Source organism: Pinus tabuliformis, chromosome 1_1 (genome assembly GCF_031772625.1).
Source record: "Pinus tabuliformis cultivar Carrire ecotype Pingquan chromosome 1_1, CPIR1, whole genome shotgun sequence".
Classification (NCBI taxonomy): domain Eukaryota; kingdom Viridiplantae; phylum Streptophyta; class Pinopsida; order Pinales; family Pinaceae; genus Pinus; species Pinus tabuliformis.
Genome location: NC_142297.1, coordinates 745844298 through 745863180, shown reverse-complemented (window position 1 = coordinate 745863180; position 18883 = coordinate 745844298).

Below are 18883 nucleotides of genomic sequence, written 5' to 3'. Positions count from 1 at the left end.
GATACACCACCTAACTTCTTCAAATTCACGGAAGCAGATGAAAATCTAGGGGCAATCTTAGCACACCAACTGCCCACACAGGATGTCTGGAGGAATTTGACACAGACAATTTTGTCGGGCCAGAATCAGTAGCGCTAATTCTCCAGGCAAATGAGCATACATGCGCAGGCACAATTTTGAGGAATAATATCTACAAGGAAGAGGCAGAGGCTGAGCCAACTCAGTAGGACCATTGACTCACCACAAGCAGCAGTCACAATCACAGGTGACAAGTCCAGGATACAGCGTACAGGCAGTAAAGACAGGTCTTCAAGCATTTACTCAGAATATCTCAACCGACTTAGCTACTCCTAAAAGCTAAAATATCTTCTGACAGAGCATTAAAATGCCTGTACTCTGTAATCAATGCTGTATTAAATTTTGGTCATAATATCTTAAGTGGTTGGTAAGAATGTAAAATCTGAGATAACTCAGAACTCAGATATTTTGTAAATCACCGCAAGTATATATTCACCCTTCACAGCAGTTGAAAGGGTTGTTGTAATTTTCTTTTGAGAACTCTCTCTTACTGTAATATTTTCAGAGAAGTAATACAAAGGAAGAATGGAATTTCCAAGGCTTGGTGTACTTTGATGTATTGTGGTGAAAGATGAATGTTACAGGATTCCAGGGTGTTGCATAAAACAATAAGTATTCTCAAATCTCTTTGTTATATGTTTTCGAGTCTTTTGTTCTCTTTTGTTGTTTAAATGTTTTACACTTGATAGCAAGGTGAAAGGATAGTTCCAGGACTTAACCCATGATTACCCTGGACTCAAACTGAGCTATTATACATGTTTTCCTCAGATACAGTGACAGAATTGTAATCCTTAATTGCTGCATTTCAAAACTGTGTCTTTTACTGTGATAGGCATTCTCAGGGATTCAATTTTTGCCCCTGAGACCTCTGTCTTTTCCTCTTAAACCTGTCTGTTGGGAATATATAAACAATAAGTGAAAATTCTTAACTGCTTTCACTGTTTGTGTTACCTGTTTCCAGTCATTTAATCAAAAATCTGTTCTATTAAGCACTCAAATGGCCCTGTAAGTTCCATCTTTCATCTCAAAGTTTCAAACACATATAGCCACGGACTCCATTGCCCAATGATATTCAACCTCTCTGAAAACTACATCACTAAAATCTAAAAGGAGTTTCATCAACCAAAAACATAAACATAACCTATGCTCAATACCTAGCCTAAAACACTATCATTGTAGATACAAAATCATAAAGAGAGAGCCCTCTCTGATCACAGTTTGGCTAGAAACAGTGATTAAAAGATTGGTTAGTGGTTACCCCGGCCGTATTCCCTTGGGAGTCATGGGGAACAACCTGGGTGTTAACATAATTGGCGACTCCACTGGGGACTTTAAGATTTTGCAGTTTCTATCTATCTTCCAAAGCTTTCATCAAGCCTGAAACTAGCCAAGAGGCCTTAGGACTGTTTCTCTAACACAGGGACAGCTTTAGGGAAGAGCTAACTAGGGAAACTTCATCTTAGTTTTGAGACCTATATAGTCATTCCAGAATGCTTGTTCAGTCCTTGTACATATAAAACTTCTGTATAAAGTTCTAAAAGAATACTTAGAAGCTGGCTCCCAAAAGAAACCCAAGGCACACTAGGGCAAACCCTGACCCTAATCAACCCACAATTGTCGATAACCCAAATATCATTCCAAAGAACATAAGGAGACAGCAAAAGCAGGACAAGCCTGCTGATTCAGATATAAGGTCAGACCAACCCATCCTCATTCCCACTCCTTGCAAATTTCTTTTTTGTTCCACACCCAATTCCCCTAGTTCATCATCAACCCCTCAAAGTCCTCTCCTTCCATCTTCACCATCTGCACATACTCACTCAACCAGTTCCCCACTTGTTACCCATCCTATCAACCCCGTTACACCTGTAATCCCTGTTGTCCCATTTGTTCCTATTAACCCCATAAACCCCATAAATATGGCTAACAGATATGCACCTCTGCAGATACCAGCCAATGCTCCAGCTCTACCCCAAGACTACCAAACCAGACTCTCATTTTTTGACTCCCATGGCCCTTTGACAGCCATCCAGCATGCTAAAAAGATGCAAGACCACTTTGAGACCTATGAAATAGATGATGATAGTGTCAGGATGAGAATCTTTGTTCAAAGCTTAACTGGGGATGTCAGAACTTGGTTTAGATCCTTAAATGCAAATTCCATTGCAACCCCTGAAGTTCTATACCAGGAATTTACCAACAGATGGGAGAAAAAGAGAGATCCGCACCATATACTTGGTGAATATAACACTATTAAAAGAGGTCCCCAAGAAACAGTTTTGGAGTATTGTGCTAGGTTTAACAACATATACAATGCTATCCCCCAGAACTTAAGGCCCCCTCCTGATTTGGCCCTTTATAACTTCCCTGATGGTTTTGATTCTGATATGGCCTATCAGTTGAGAGAAAGAGACCCTCCAACCCTTGCAGAAGCCCAAAGGGTTGCAGTCACTATAGAGGCCAACCTAATTGCCAAAAGAAACAGGGCAAAGCTGGAAAAGAAGACTGGTTTCAAAGAAGAACCCTCGGGTTTTGATCAAAAGTTAGATGCAATTCTAAATGGCATGAAGAGATTGGGAGAGAGAGTGGAATCAGTAGAAAGGAAATCATCATGGGAGGCACCACAAAACAACCCTCCTAGAAACCCAAATTTTAGGAGAGTCCAGAACCCCAATATAGGAAAGACAGATGCTGACCAAGATATCAGACCCCCTTTTCAAGAAAACTATGCAGAAACTTCCTCAGCAAATCAGCTCAATGAAGATCCTGAAATCAACCTAATAGGTCTGGATGGCAAAAGTCATGTATTCTTAACTCAGGAGGACCATGAGGAGGATGAAAGCAAAACATTCCAAACTCAATCAGGAGAATCCTTTGACTTTAAACAAGGATATGATACTGTTGTCTATGAAGTCCATAAGCAATACAAACTAAGGAGTAGGACTGTAAATGTGAATCAGCCCGAAAAAATAAAAGAGAAACAACAATCTAAAGAAACCTTAGTCACTGAACCTAATGACAAAACAAACTTGCCCACAAAGGAAGTAGTGGTTGAGGAGGTCACTGAAATACTGCCCCCACCACAACAGCCCATGGCAGCCTTGTCCTCTCACCCTAACCCAAACATTAACCCTCAAGACATCAATATAAGGGGCAGGTTTCAAAATCAAGATGAAATCCACGAAGAAGATCTAATGAACAGAGAAAGAACTGCTACCCGTGACTCCAAAATCCAAATTGATAAACCCTTTGACCTAGGAACAGAGATTGGCAAGTTAAAGGTAGCAATCCCCCTTTCAGAGCTAGCCAAGCATGACATATACAAACAACAAATCAAAAAATCCCTTCAGCTCACCAATAGCAAAGATGATGTAAATGTGTTAGATGACACTCCAGAATTACTGTTTGGCCCAGAGGTAGATGGAAAAGCAGTAGTCACGGGGGTTTTACCGTTTTATGTCAGCTTACATATACATGACAAAATACTGCACAATGCAATGTTTGACTCAGGTGCCTCTCATAACCTGATGCCAAAAGCAGTCATGGAGAGATTAAACTTAGATATCACAAGACCATACAAAGACCTGTTTTCTTTTGATTCCAGTCAAGTCAAATGCTTGGGCTTAATAAAGGATTTGTGTGTGTCCTTGGTTCAATTTCCCAACAAAACCATTTTAATGGATGTTGTGGTTGCTGATATCCCACCCAAATATGGGATGCTGTTATCAAGATCATGGGGAGCGAAACTCCAAGGCTCCCTGCAATTAGACATGTCATATGCAACTATATCTGTCTTTGGACAACCAAAAAGACTTTATAGGGAAACACTCATGAAATATATGGTCAGCAGTGAAGAGAAACCCCAAAATTTCCCAATATACGTTGTTCATTCGGACATAGACTCCTTTATCCTCTTTAATGACAGTGCAGGCCTCTCAAGCAGTGACATTAAGACCGAGACACTTATACAAAAACAAAACCTTGATCAAACAAGTAGCACCTGTCAAACATCAATCAGTTCAACAAGACACTTTAGCTCTCCTCTAATGGTCAAAAATGGTCAAGCAAATGATGAAGTTATCCTAGAAAACAAATGGGAGAACAAACCCCAACTCATGCTCACACTGCCATCCCATGAACAGAATTTGAAATCTCCTGACCAGCAAGGCATCTGGTGGGTCTTAGAATTTGATGGCTCAGTTAACAAGTTAGGAGCAGGAGCTGGAGTATGGATACATAACAAAGAGAAAGGCTATGCAGAAGGTAGAGCTTATAGATTGAACTTTAGATGCACTAACAACATGGCAGAATATGAAGCTCTGCTACTAGGCCTCAAGATTGCAAAATCATTACAAGCACATAGCCTCTCAATCATGGGGGACTCTGATCTAGTAATTCAACAAGTAAAAGGGAATTTTGTCACCAATGACAAAAGGCTGAGGTCCTACAGGTCTGCTGTAATTGAAATATTAGAGACCTTTCCTGAGTTTGTTATCACAAAAATTTCTAGGGGCCACAATCTCCATGCACATAGCTTGGCAACATTTGCCAGCACCTTCAAATTTCCATTAGAACCCAACAATTGTTTCACGGCCGAGGTCAGATACAGACCCTCTATTCCAAACAACGTCAGAGAATGGCAAGTATTTGAGGATGACATGCAAATAAACAATTTTTTAACCTTGCAACAAGAGTTCACAGGATTAAATATTGACCTTGAGACAGCATGTCAATCACAAATGCTTGAGACAGCATGTCAATCACAAATATTTGATGGAGCATGTCCATCACAAATACAGTTTCAACAATCTGCTCACCCAATATCACCTAGGACAGCAAAACAACTACTCAGTCCAACCATTTTTAACAATGAAAACATTCATCAAATAAACCAAATTGACTATGAGGAGATGAGCAACGTTGAAACTGAAATCATACAACTCAAAGACAATTTCCTCCCAGTAGGCCTTACCCCATTAGAGGATATTTTTGACTCAAATGACATCCCTAGGAAGCCAAAGATGCAGCCATTAGATGCAAGAGTTGAAGAATGCAATATTGGTACTATTGACAAGCCTAAGATAGTAAAGCTATCTGCCTCTCTACCCCCTGATCAAAAGCCCAAATATATTGATCTCTTTAAAGAGTTTCAAGATGTCTTTGCTTGGGGTTATGAAGATCTAAAGTCCTATGACACGTCTGTCATCCAGCATAACATCCCCCTCAAGCCTAATCAAAAACCATTCAAACAGAAATTGAGAAGGATCAATCCTGTGCTCCTTCCTTCCATTGAAAAAGAATTGCATAAAATGTTCAAAGCTGGTATTATAGCACCAATCAGGTTCTCTGAATGGATTTCAAATTTGGTCCCTACAAGAAAGAAAACTGGTGAGATCAGGCTTTGTGTAGACTTAAGGAATCTGAATCAAGTATCACTCAAAGATAACTACCCCTTACCCAAAATGGATCACATCCTTCAGAGGGTAGTAGGGGCTTCAAGGATATCACTGCTTGATGGATTCTCAGGCTTCAATCAAATTTTAGTGCACCCTGATGATCAAGACAAAACTGCATTTACTACCCCATGGGGAACTTTCAAGTATGTGAAGATGCCCTTTGGATTGAAAAATGCAGGGGCAACGTTTCAAAGAGCAATGGATATTGCTTTTGCAAAGGAAATTCATGATTTCTTGGTCATTTACTTAGATGATCTTACACCCTTTTCAAAATCTGACCAAGAACACTTGAAACATTTAAGACAAATCTTCATAACATGCAGAAAATATGGCATTTCCTTAAACCCCAAGAAGTCATTATTTGGTTTGGAAGAAGGGAAACTTTTAGGACACATCATTTCGAAAGATGGCATAAGAATTGATCCAGATAGGATACAAGCTATCCTACAAATGCCTCACCCCAGGAATGTCAAGGAGCTGCAAGGATTCTTAGGAAAAATCAACTTTTTAAGAAGGTTTATCCCAAATTTAGCTGAGTTAATCAGATTACTAAACAACATGCTAAAGAAGGATTCAAAGGTTAAGTGGACTGTTGAAGCAAAGCAAGCCTTTGAAAGTATAAAATTGGCCTTGACTCAAACCCCAGTGTTAACTAATCCTCAGTTTGACAGAGACTTTATTATTTTTTCTTTTGCCTCCCAGCATACTATTGCTGCTGTATTATTACAGAAAGATGACCAAGGGAATGAAAAGCCCATTGCTTTTTTCAGCAGAGCTCTTAGAGATGCTCCTCTAAAGTACCAAATAATGGAGAAACAAGCCTATGCCTTAATCAAAGCTATCAAAGACTTTAGGATTTACATCCTTTACTCCCATATTGTGGCTTATGTACCAAGTCCTATTGTCAAAGACATTCTCACACAAGAAAACTTAGAGGGTAGAAGGGGAAAATGGATTGCAAACATACTTGAATTTGACATTGAAATAAAGCCTACAAAGCTGATAAAAGGGCAAGGTTTGGCCAAGTTAATGACACAAGCAAATTTCCAAGCCTTAAATATCAACCAACTGGACAGTGAAACAGAGCTGGCGACTCCAAAGATCAATGTAGCCTTTGAACAATCTCCTTGGTACTCTGATGTCTGTTATGTGTTACAAAACCTGTGTGCTCCCCCAGGACTGTCCAGAACTAAGTCTAGGTTCCTAAAAATGAAAACATCTAAATTTTGTGTGATGGATGAGAATCTACTCTGGAAAAACCATGAAGGTATTTTGCTGCACTGTCTTATTGAGAGTGAAACTGACAATATCATGCAAGAATTTCATGCTGGAAACTGTGGTGGACATTTGTACTGGAAGTCCACTGTAGACAAGATATTAAGGGCTGGTTATTACTGGCCCACTATGTTCTCTGATGTGAAGAAATTCACAACATCATGCCACAAGTGCCAACTGTTTGAAGGCAAAAGACAGTTGCTGCCACTTCCTTTGAGGCCCATTGCAACAGAGAGACCTTTTCAACAATGGGGCTTGGATTTCATTGGAGAAATTCATCCCTCATCTTCAGGACAACACAGATGGATCTTGACAGCAACAGACTACTTCACCAAGTGGATTGAAGCTGTCCCATGCAGACAAGCAAATGATTCAGTAATCATTCAATTTTTGGAAAACAATATACTGGCTAGATTTGGCTGCCCAGACAAGATAATAACAGACAATGCTGCTGCCTTCAAATCCAAGAAAATGGTAAACTTCTGCCACAAATTTCACATTACTTTGGGCCATTCTACAGCTTACTATCCTCAGGGAAATGGTCTTGCTGAATCATCAAACAAAAGCTTGATAAACATCATAAAGAAAGTGCTGGAAGAGAACAAAACGAACTGGCATAAGAAACTAGTAGATGCTTTATGGGCAGACAGACTAACCACTAAAAGATCAATTTGGACCAGCCCATATGAGTTAGTCTATGGATTAGAGGCCAGATTTCCTTTATCACTAGGAGTGCCGGTTATGAAACTTCTGCAAGAAAGTCAAGCAGAGCCAAATGATATGCAAAGAAGGATTAACCAGATAATCTGATTACAGCAGACCAGAGAACAAGTTTTCAGCAGAGTGCAGATACTACAAGAGAAACTGAAAAAGGCCTTTGACAGAAGAACTAAAGCAGAAGATTTCAATGTAGGGGACAAAGTTTTAAAGTGGGATGCAAGAAGAGAAGAGAAAGGAAAACATGGGAAGTTTGACTCTTTATGGAAAGGACCATTTTCTGTCCAAGCAGTACAAGGTAATAACACCTACTTCCTAAAAAGTTTGACTGTAACTGAACTGGATGAAGGCCCTGTCAATGGCAGGATGCTGAAGCACTATTTTGACTGTTCACTATGATAGAAATTCAGAGGTTCATTGTATATATGCAGCCTTCCATATTATCTTCTATTTTAGAATGTAAAAAGAGGTTTTCCCAAATGCTGCACCTAGCAGCAACAGGCAGATAGAATCAGAGGTTCTCCAAGAAAAGGCACACAATTTTGACAGATTATATGCAGCAAATTTCAAAGATTAAGAGGGGCAGTCAAGCAACAAGGCAATCTGACCTGCTGTTCTTGGTCTTTCAAAAGAAAAACCATCCCCATGTGGAGCCACTGTTGGATACCTATAGTAATAGGTTTCATATTTCATGATTGACTATAGAAAATCCAAATATGCTCTGCTTTGATACTACAAAGATCCCATATTTCCCAGGAAATCAGAGGTGTGTGAAGTGTTCCAGATGTTGAGGACCTCATTTCAAATTTTGTGGATGATTCAACAGTTTAAACTGGATCATGCCATGTTTCAATTTTGAGTTGTAGAATAGAGAAACCAGTCTGTCCAAACAGCTTAATCTTGGCAGACAAGTAGTTCAGGTAGAGAAGCAAAGGTTCCCAAAAGTTTAATCTGGGACCTTGGAAGAGATAAGGGTAGATGTAGATAGAAAGAAGAAGAAAAAGCCAGAGAAAGGAAAAGGCAATTGAGGGTTGCAAGTCCAAGTGCCCCTCCAAGAAGAAACAAAAAATGCTAGGCAAAATAGCTGGGTAGGCAGTTGTGGTTGCAGAAAGGATATGATCACCATTACACAGTTGTCAAGAGGTGTTTTGCCAAGGCAAAAAATCTATCAGCAAAGAGCATCACTAACTTCTCTTTTCCCTCCCTACTCCATTGCTAACACCCCCTTTCTATTAGCTGAGATTTTTGAAGAATGATCATGGTTGTATGGTGGTTCTAGTTCATTCAGAATGCACCTTTTGAGTCTAAAGTCTTTTCATTTTGCTCTACTCTTAAATCTCCCTCCTTCACTCATATTAACTCCTAATTCTACTATATAGCTCCCCTATTTTACCCCTTTCCCTAATAATACTAACACTAAGGTGTATAAAGCCCCAAATCTTATATATATTCTCTCCCCTAGGCATAATAGCCATGTATCTTTCAAAAGGGACCAAAATGGCATCAGGCCACTTTGGTGAACCTATTCCACCCTATTCCCCCTTTGCTGCAAGTTAATTTACCCTCAAATCACCTCTGCATTGATAAAACCCCTCTCCAAACCCCTTTTGCCTATAAAAACCTTTGCAAAGGTTAATACCCGCCTCTGGCACGTTCCCCAATCCTACCACATTATTGGTTAAGCGAAAACATTTGAAAAACCCATAAAAACCCACAAACTTTAATCTTTTCCGCCCGCAGCATGAAGCGCGCATCTTTCTCCTCCGCCAGCCGTCGGATCAAGCCCATCAGATCCGACGGTCCACATTAATATCGGAGTGCATCCGATGGCGGCACTTTAACCTCCGAGAAAGTGACGTTGCGCCTTGTCACGCCTCCTCCACGCGTCAATCGATCAACTATCTCGGAGCTGAGTCTGACAGCTTCTGCGCCGTACCTAAACCGCCCCGAGAAACCGCGGCGGTTAAGGCCTTAACCGTGACCGCTGCGGTTTGACTACCACCTACCCGTCGCTGACTCGCCGCCACGTCCTTATCTGCTCGTACCTGCATTTGTTATTGGTCCACCTCACCGCTGACTGGGTTGCCACCTCACCGCCCCTTTGACCAGTCACCCACTGCCACGTCGCCCGATGACGTCAGCTGACGTCACCTCACCATGACCCACCAATGACGTCATGCTGACGTCAGCAGAAAAAAGCGCCAAATTGGTAAAATAACCCATATTTACCAATTTTCCCGTGTTTTTTACCACTTTCACTGTTATTACTGTTGGACGCTCTGCATGACCGTTTGCACTCTAATTTTCGCCAACCAGTCTATTAGCCCGGGCGACCTCCTCAAGCAGCAACTGTGCACCTTTGCTTCAACCTCTGCTCATCGAATTACAGGTATTTAGACCGTTTCGCCCTCCATACGACCTTCATTAAGCTTGAAATTGCTCAGAGGGATAGTAGAACCATAAAAACGATATTTACACCGTTCATTTCCATTTGTTCATCCACCATTGTCATTGTGAGGGCCAAGAAGTACCTGCAGAGCTTTAGAAACCTGCAATTCACATAAAACCACTGTAATTCTGCGTTTTCCCGGCAGAGTTCCTAATAGATATAATTCACCCGATTGGAGAGTTCAGTTAGACCACAGAGAAGTTCTGTCACTAGACTCCAGTAGTATTTCAATTGCTATTGAGAGAATTCCCCTTGGATACTCAAAACATCAACTGTTTCCACAGAGAACTGCCTCCAGACTGTGTTTTTATCATTTTACCTGTCCACCTGCAATTCTTGCAACTTGAAGAGCTATGGAGACCCCTATTGCACTGAATATTAAGCCCATCAATGCTCCTCACCAGGAATTAGCATGGAAAGCCCTGGGAGACATGGACTACCAAATGCTGGATTGGTTCCCCATGGGAACCAAGTACAATATTCAAATGTTGAATGAATTAAGAGCCCAGCACCTCAGTGGGGCAGATATCTTGGGGATTTGGGAGTCAAATTTGCCCATATACAACCTTCCCCAAGTCAATCCTATGCCAGAGCTCATTTATAGCTGCCAGGAATGCTATGACCCCAGCCAAAGAGCAGTCATTAGCCCCACAGGCCTAGTCCTGTTCCAGATCACCCCAGAGAGCATAAACCAGATGCTGCGCTTCAATACAGCCAAGAAATTGACCCCTCTATCTATGCAGAATCTGATAAACAGAGGGAGCAAGCTGTCCAGTGACCAGATTGTCAAAATCAACCAACTGTTTGTCACACCAGGCTCTGAAACAGTCAGAACCCCTCCTATTGGGTACCAATATCTAAATAAGTTGGGCAGAATGTTGGTGGATCTAATTGGCTATGTCCTAGGATTCAAGGGGTTGGAAGATGTAGATGACAGCATAATGGCAATGCTGTCTATATTTGCCCCTGGTAAGCCTCCAGCTGTGCAGTATGATTATGCAACTTACATAGCAGAGAAAATCCATGACCAGTTCATGAATTTGAGGAGGGAGAGACTTTTCAGGTATACCTCCTATATATACCATTTATTCCTCTTCAACCAGCCAGCTACCTTCTCTGTTCCTTTGAGGCCACTCAATGCCCAAGGAAATCCAAGATCAGTTGTCTTCTGGACCCCCTTGTTTCATCATACTGCAGTATCACCCTATACATACTGCGAGTTCATTGATTTGTTTGTTCATCCAGCCCTAACAGTGCTGCAAGGTGCCCCTCCTCCTAGATTAACCGATGAGATGAGGAGAATTCTCCACTTGAATAAGGTCTACAACATTGGCAATTGGTACTTCTACCAGAATCACACAGTCATTAGGATATATGGCTGTGAATTGAACCCATTTAGGTTGCCAAGGTATGTCCCCATGAGGCTTTTTGCCTTAGAATATTTCAAGCAGTTTGGGAACTCAGATTACCTTCACTTTCAGAGTAGAAACAAGAAGTCACAATTGAAGGTAAGAAACCAGCTAGGTTCCTTCCTATATAACAGGAAAGAAGAAGGGTGGAAAGAGGCAGACAGCATCCTGGAAGGCCTCAGATTGCAGACCAGTTTTGAATGGATTCCCTATGACCCCAATCATTCTATCTCCCTCAGGAGAATTAGATACAAATTGGGCAACTATGCACATAAAAGACAACCTGAAATTGAAAAGTATGCCAATGCACTAGATTGGGAAGAGGGTACACTAGTAGAACAAGTCACTAATGAAGAATTACTTGAGAAAGAAGCTAGGAATGTGCAAAAAGAAGCTGACTTGGAAACTTATGGACAGGTGCCCCTCTCGTACAGAAGGCAAATTGGAGTAGCTGCTACATCTTCAGCAGCACAGCCGCAAACTACTGAGAAGACACCCCAGGCAGCAAGCAAAGACAAAGGAAAACAGGTGGAACAGCCACCTATATTGACAGAAGAACAAGTTGACACCTTGCTACAGCAGCAAGAAGAAATGGAACATCAAGAACTGGGGCAGCAACAAGAAGAAGCACAGTCCAGTGAACAGCAGCCCTTGCAGCAGGAAAAGGGGACAGATCTACCTAGTTACACTGAGCAGCAGCCCCAAATAGAGGTGCCTCCCAGGACAGACACCAATGTAGACACCTCAGTCCTCCAAACACCACAGAAGGAGGACTTGACCAGAAAAAGGGAGAGAGAGACCCCCCAGACCTCATCCTTCATCAGAGGAGAGAAGAGACAAAGACTGAATGACTCCCAAGAGGAGGACATAGCAGTAAGGCAAGCCATGGGCATGGGCCCACCCAGTGGAGAACTTTCGGCCAGCTCATCTCAGCGTGGACATGACATAACTATGGGAGGAGAGGTCAGCTCCTCCGGTCAACATAGAGAAGGGCAGTCAAGTATAAAGCAGCAATTCATTGACATCAAAAGGAGGAGTGATCCCATAAAAGTGCAGCTGTATAATCACTTGTTAAACCTGGCTCCTAGCAACCAACAGAGACTCATGTCTGCTTTCGATGTGAGCGAAGGCAAAATGATAATGAGCCACTTCATGCCCACAACTTTGCATCCTCAGTCCACCTCGGACTATCTAAGAACCAACATGGAGGTTCTTGCCAAAGACATACACCCTATGGACAAGATTGAATTACATAAACAAACTGGTGAAATGGTGTATGCCTCCCTGGCAGATGAGACATTGGAGAACTACAAACTAAAGAGCAGTCTGGATAACACAGCTTCTCAGCTGGAATTAGAAAGAGCATCATCACAAGCCAAGGACAATAGGATCAAGTCCTTGGAAGAGGTAATTATAGATATAGGGCATGATCCTAAAGATGTCAAAGGCATCCAAGAACTCCTGAAGATAAGGGATGCAGACATGGCGGCCCTAAGAAAGAAAATCAAACTCCCGGCCACCATCCATCCACAAACAGATGAAGTTGCCCAGCAAAGGCAAGAAAAGGATACTACAGACCTGCTGGTATCCCTATACAGAGAGCTGGTTAGGATTCAAGACCAGCTAGGACAAACTGAAGCTGCAAAGGCAGCACTACAAGAATTACTGAAGCAAAGAGAAGAGGGCCAACCCTCCCAGCCTCCTCCTGTGATAATAAATTTTGAGGAAGTCCCTCTAAAAACTACTCCTCCTCCTCAGCAAACAGAAGTCACAGCACCAACTACAACATCAGAACAGGCTACTAGTTTAGACATGCAAAAGCTGCAAGCTGAGATCCAAGCCATGGAATCTCAAATGAAAGAGCTGGATGAACTTAAGAAAACCTTGGCTAAGGTAAATGAAAAGTTTGACAAGAGCAAACAGAACGAGGCAGCCAAGGAGAGAGAGGTAAGAACTCTTAAGAGGAGAATTGCTGAACTAGAGAAAGAGCTTGCACTAGAAAAGGTGACAGCTCAAATGAAAGCAGTGCTCTGGAGCAACATTGGGCGGTCCATTGCCAACCAGTGGCAATATATTGAGACCATGGATGAGCAAATGGTGCTCATCACTAAAGCAAATAGAGAAATACAGAGAGCCAAGGCAAGCCTTGGACACATGCCAGAAGCTGCTACTAGGATGATCAATATTCTGAACTATAAGACTAGCTCTCAATTAGCTGTCATGGGAATCACCAACAGGACAGAAACAATTGCTGTAGCCAAAAGAGTCATAACATTGAGGAACTTGGTTGGAACACTGGAGAGGAGGACACAGGATATGCAGACTGAAATCAACAAATTCCTGGAAAAATTCGTGGCACTACAGAACAGAGGCCTCCCCAGCATTTTAAGCAGTGCAGGAAGACTGCTCACCCTAGACAATTACAATAAGAGAATTGATGCCCATGCAGGAGCAGAGATTGCAAAACCGCCCAGCACTTCAGCAGACGCAGGGCCAGCCACCGGGCAGACTATGTATGACAGGGTGGAGAACCTATTTTTCCTCATGAATGAAGTTGAGCATCTGTTTGATACACCACCTAACTTCTTCAAATTCACGGAAGCAGATGAAACTCTAGGGGCAATCTTAGCACACCAACTGCCCACACAGGATGTCTGGAGGAATTTGACACAGACAATTTTGTCGGGCCAGAATCAGTAGCGCTAATTCTCCAGGCAAATGAGCATACATGCGCAGGCACAATTTTGAGGAATAATATCTACAAGGAAGAGGCAGAGGCTGAGCCAACTCAGCAGGACCATTGACTCACCACAAGAAGCAGTCACAATCACAGGTGACAAGTCCAGGATACAGCGTACAGGCAGTAAAGACAGGTCTTCAAGCATTTACTCAAAATATCTCAACCGACTTAGCTACTCCTAAAAGCTAAAATATCTTCTGACAGAGAATTAAAATGCCTGTACTCTGTAATCAATGCTGTATTAAATTTTGGTCATAATATCTTAAGTGGTTGGTAAGAATGTAAAATCTGAGATAACTCAGAACTCAGATATTTTGTAAATCACCGCAAGTATATATTCACCCTTCACAGCAGTTGAAAGGGTTGTTGTAATTTTCTTTTGAGAACTCTCTCTTACTGTAATATTTTCAGAGAAGTAATACAAAGGAAGAATGGAATTTCCAAGGCTTGGTGTACTTTGATGTATTGTGGTGAAAGATGAATGTTACAGGATTCCAAGGTGTTGCATAAAACAATAAGTATTCTCAAATCTCTTTGTTATATGTTTTCGAGTCTTTTGTTCTCTTTTGTTGTTTAAATGTTTTACACTTGATAGCAAGGTGAAAGGATAGTTCCAGGACTTAACCCATGATTACCCTGGACTCAAACTGAGCTATTATACATGTTTTCCTCAGATACAGTGACAGAATTGTAATCCTTAATTGCTGCATTTCAAAACTGTGTCTTTTACTGTGATAGGCATTCTCAGGGATTCAATTTTTGCCCCTGAGACCTCTGTCTTTTCCTCTTAAACCTGTCTGTTGGGAATATATAAACAATAAGTGAAAATTCTTAACTGCTTTCACTGTTTGTGTTACCTGTTTCCAGTCATTTAATCAAAAATCTGTTCTATTAAGCACTCAAATGGCCCTGTAAGTTCCATCTTTCATCTCAAAGTTTCAAACACATATAGCCACGGACTCCATTGCCCAATGATATTCAACCTCTCTAAAAACTACATCACTGAAATCTAAAAGGAGTTTCATCAACCAAAAACATAAACATAACCTATGCTCAATACCTAGCCTAAAACACTATCATTGTAGATACAAAATCATAAAGAGAGAGCCCTCTCTGATCACAGTTTGGCTAGAAACAGTGATTAAAAGATTGGTTAGTGGTTACCCCGGCCGTATTCCCTTGGGAGTCATGGGGAACAACCTGGGTGTTAACAGTACCCACATGGACTTCTTCCTACTCGTTTGGAATTTCTACACCATTCATGGACCATGCCACGATACCTACCTTACCTTCCCTATACCGTATGTTCGAGGTGGATCCCATTGGCCCACATCAACTTGATGCCTCAACATCAAGGTTTTCATCCTTTAGTCCCTCTACTCCAACCTCAATCTAAGTTTTGAGGTTTGAGATTTAAGATATGATGGTAGCATTTGGATACTCATAATTCCAACTTGGTCCCGCTCTCTTCCTTCTCATTCATGTTTTCAATGTTTTTGCCTCAACCAAAACAACTAGTCATATGGACACCCCAATAGTGGTTTCAAGTGGGGGGAAGGAGGGTGGGGTTAGTGAATCTCAATGACTAATCAGAAATGGAATTTTACCACTAATTGAAATTGTGCCTCCCCTTTTTCTATCAAAATTCAAACATGTTGTTCCCCCTCAATAGATCTCAATTTTTGATCTACAGGTCACATTCCACTTTGTTCCTTTGGAAAACTCGATGACCTGAGGACCCTTACAAGGTCCAATCAAAGCCACGTCATCCTAGACCATCTAAACAAGCCATGTCACCATGCCATATCACCAATCCATTTCATCAAGCCACATTAGCATGTCATGTCACCTAGCCACATCACTAACAAATTCCCACATGGCATCCACATGGCCCGTCCCTAGCATTTTTGACATTTCCATTTCAACATCATGTGGGGTCCATAGAGTCCCCATACCATGAAAAAATGAGCTACTCCATAGTAATATTCATCCCAAGTTAGATCTATGCCTTTGAAAATGTGTTTTCCTACTGCACCCTTGGATCCCTAAATTTCCAAGTTTAAATCTACTTAGGGAGAGATCTAATCCTATAGTAATTTGTCCCTTCATAACATTGTTCACCATTCCTAACCCTAGATACAAATTGCCCTAGATAAATCTATACCTACAATAATTAGGTACTTCATAGAAGAGTTGGCTCTTTCCAACCATGGATACAAATCTACTTGAGAGAAATCTAGGCCTAGAGTAATCAAAGGCTTCAAAAAACCTGTTGATCCTTACCACCCCTAGATCCATGGATTCCTAGATTTTGAAGATGCAAAAAAGAAAAATGGAAGAAGGGATATATTTCGAGGAAAAAAGGGATAACCTAAATGCCAAATTTCCTATTTTTTAGGGCACGAGGACTGAAGTCTTGAACCTCAACTTCTACTTGATATCCAGGACAAGAAACTGGTGTCTATCAAATCCATTATATGATTTCAAAAATAAAAATGGAAAGATCCTCAACACAGAGCCCATTATTTTTCAACAAAACTGCGCCAAGATATCATCCTCGACTAGTCCAACCCTACAACGTCTTATAGGTTTTTTATATTCATTCAAAAGACTATATCTATTAATCTACTAGTATTAGCATACAAGCTCTAGTATAAATATAGGAGGAGATGCAACCCTTCTAATAAATAATGTAATTCCTCCAAGAAACCATAGTATTATATTTCATAAACATAGTAGATAAGTGAGTGAGCTTAAATACATAATTTATCATATCAACCATGAAAAATTATTAGAAAACATAGTCCATGCATCCATTGAATCTATAACATGTATATAACATGCCAACCATGAGAATAAAAATTGTATTCACCATTCAAGCATTCATTAACATTCAATAATGTATGAGAGCTCATATAGAACTATGCAATTCATGGAAGATCATAGTTAATAACTCAATACATCAATGCATTTAAGCTATCTAAATGTGTAAAGGTAGTTGGAAACTGAAGCAAAGACTTCAAATCTCCACCCATGCAAAGGTTAGCTACACAAAAAGTTTCTTAGGACTGACCACCATTGAGATAGATCCAAAGTATGAGGGGATGATTTTTCAAGTAAAATTCACACCAAGGCTTGGTAACCGCTCAAGAGATCGAGTCCACTATGCAAGTGGTTTCTCAACTACCATCTAGTAGTAAACACCATAATGACTAACTTAATTCTGTAATTCAAGTCATAGGGATTCACCCAAATTCTATATTAGACAATGTTTAGTCCAAGAGATTGAATCCATTCTTCAGGTGTTCCCTTAGTTTTCTTTCCATTGTAAGAATCATATGGGTTTGTAGTCCAATGTTTATGTGGCTAAGAACTATCTCTAATAAGCACCAAAGTGAATCACATTTCCCTATCTAGGTGGTAAGAACTATACAACCAACACCATAGTGATTGGGTCATCCACTAAGACTCTCACTAACCAATCAGGAACCCTAAACATCAATATAAGGAACACCACCCTAATTTTACAGCATAAGACCCAGTCACAAATCCAACATTCCTCAATGGACTCCATGCTCAGTGTCAAAGGAAAGTCTCCTTCTCAAGTTGCATCCTCTTTTCACCTTATTTCCTTTATATTTCTTTCCTTTATGGTTTTCCTCTGTTACTATTTCCCTTGCATCCATTTTTTTACCAATTAGAATGTAGAGTTCTCTCTTCCGTCTCATGGTGGAACAAGAAAACGTGGGCACTCCCTCCCTCATCCAATCACAACTTTATCTCCCTTAGCATGTGGTTCGATATGTTATGCCACCTCGTGCACCTTCAATGGTGAGGGAACCATCCTCCATTTATCCGCTCTCCTAGTTCTCTACTCCCCCTTAGACTTGAATCTATGTTCCCCTCTCTTCAGGCCAAAATTATTTTTATATTCTTCTTTAAAAAAATATAATTCAATACTTAAATTTTTTACAGGATTTATCACATCCAACTATGGCTTCCATGTTGGAATTCATGGTTATGATCACATATAAAAAATTAAGGGTAAAAATTTAGGTCTATTACAAACCCCTCCCCCTTAAAGGAACACCATCCAAAATGTTCTATAACTAGAAGAAAAGGAATAAAATTGAGCTTTATAATCATAATCCTTACATTCACTTATACACTAAATAAAAATGGGTATAATACCCTCATTTGTTTAACATATTTCTAAGCTCTTTCATCCAGTTCAAAGTGCTTCCATTGCACCTTGACTTACTTTATTAGTTGAGTCCAGAGAATTGATCCAAACTTAAACAATAACGCAAAAAATTACAATTATAACCATAAATACATAGATGCAACAAAAATAACATGTCATTTCATTAATATTAAATATTGAAATATGGAAATAATATTAACTCGGGCAATGGTAGCTTATCTCTAAGAAGAGATTTGGCGGCTGCATGCCTCTGAACTATGTTACAATGAGGCTCAAAGGCCTATTTATTATTGAGAAATAGTGGAAAACTGAAAGCATCCAAAAACCTAACCCTAGGAGATGAAGCGCCAGAACTATGGGCCCCATTTGGGTAAATTGGTACATCAACTTCCTAGGGTCATAACTTTGGAAAATGATATCTGTTTGACGTGCACAATACCTGGTTATAAAGATCTATCAGAGGAACAAAACTTATGAGTGGCCGACATGGTTCATTACCCATGTTGGCCATGATTTTCCCCAAAAATGTCGTTTAGGGCCTCAAAACGCCTCTGG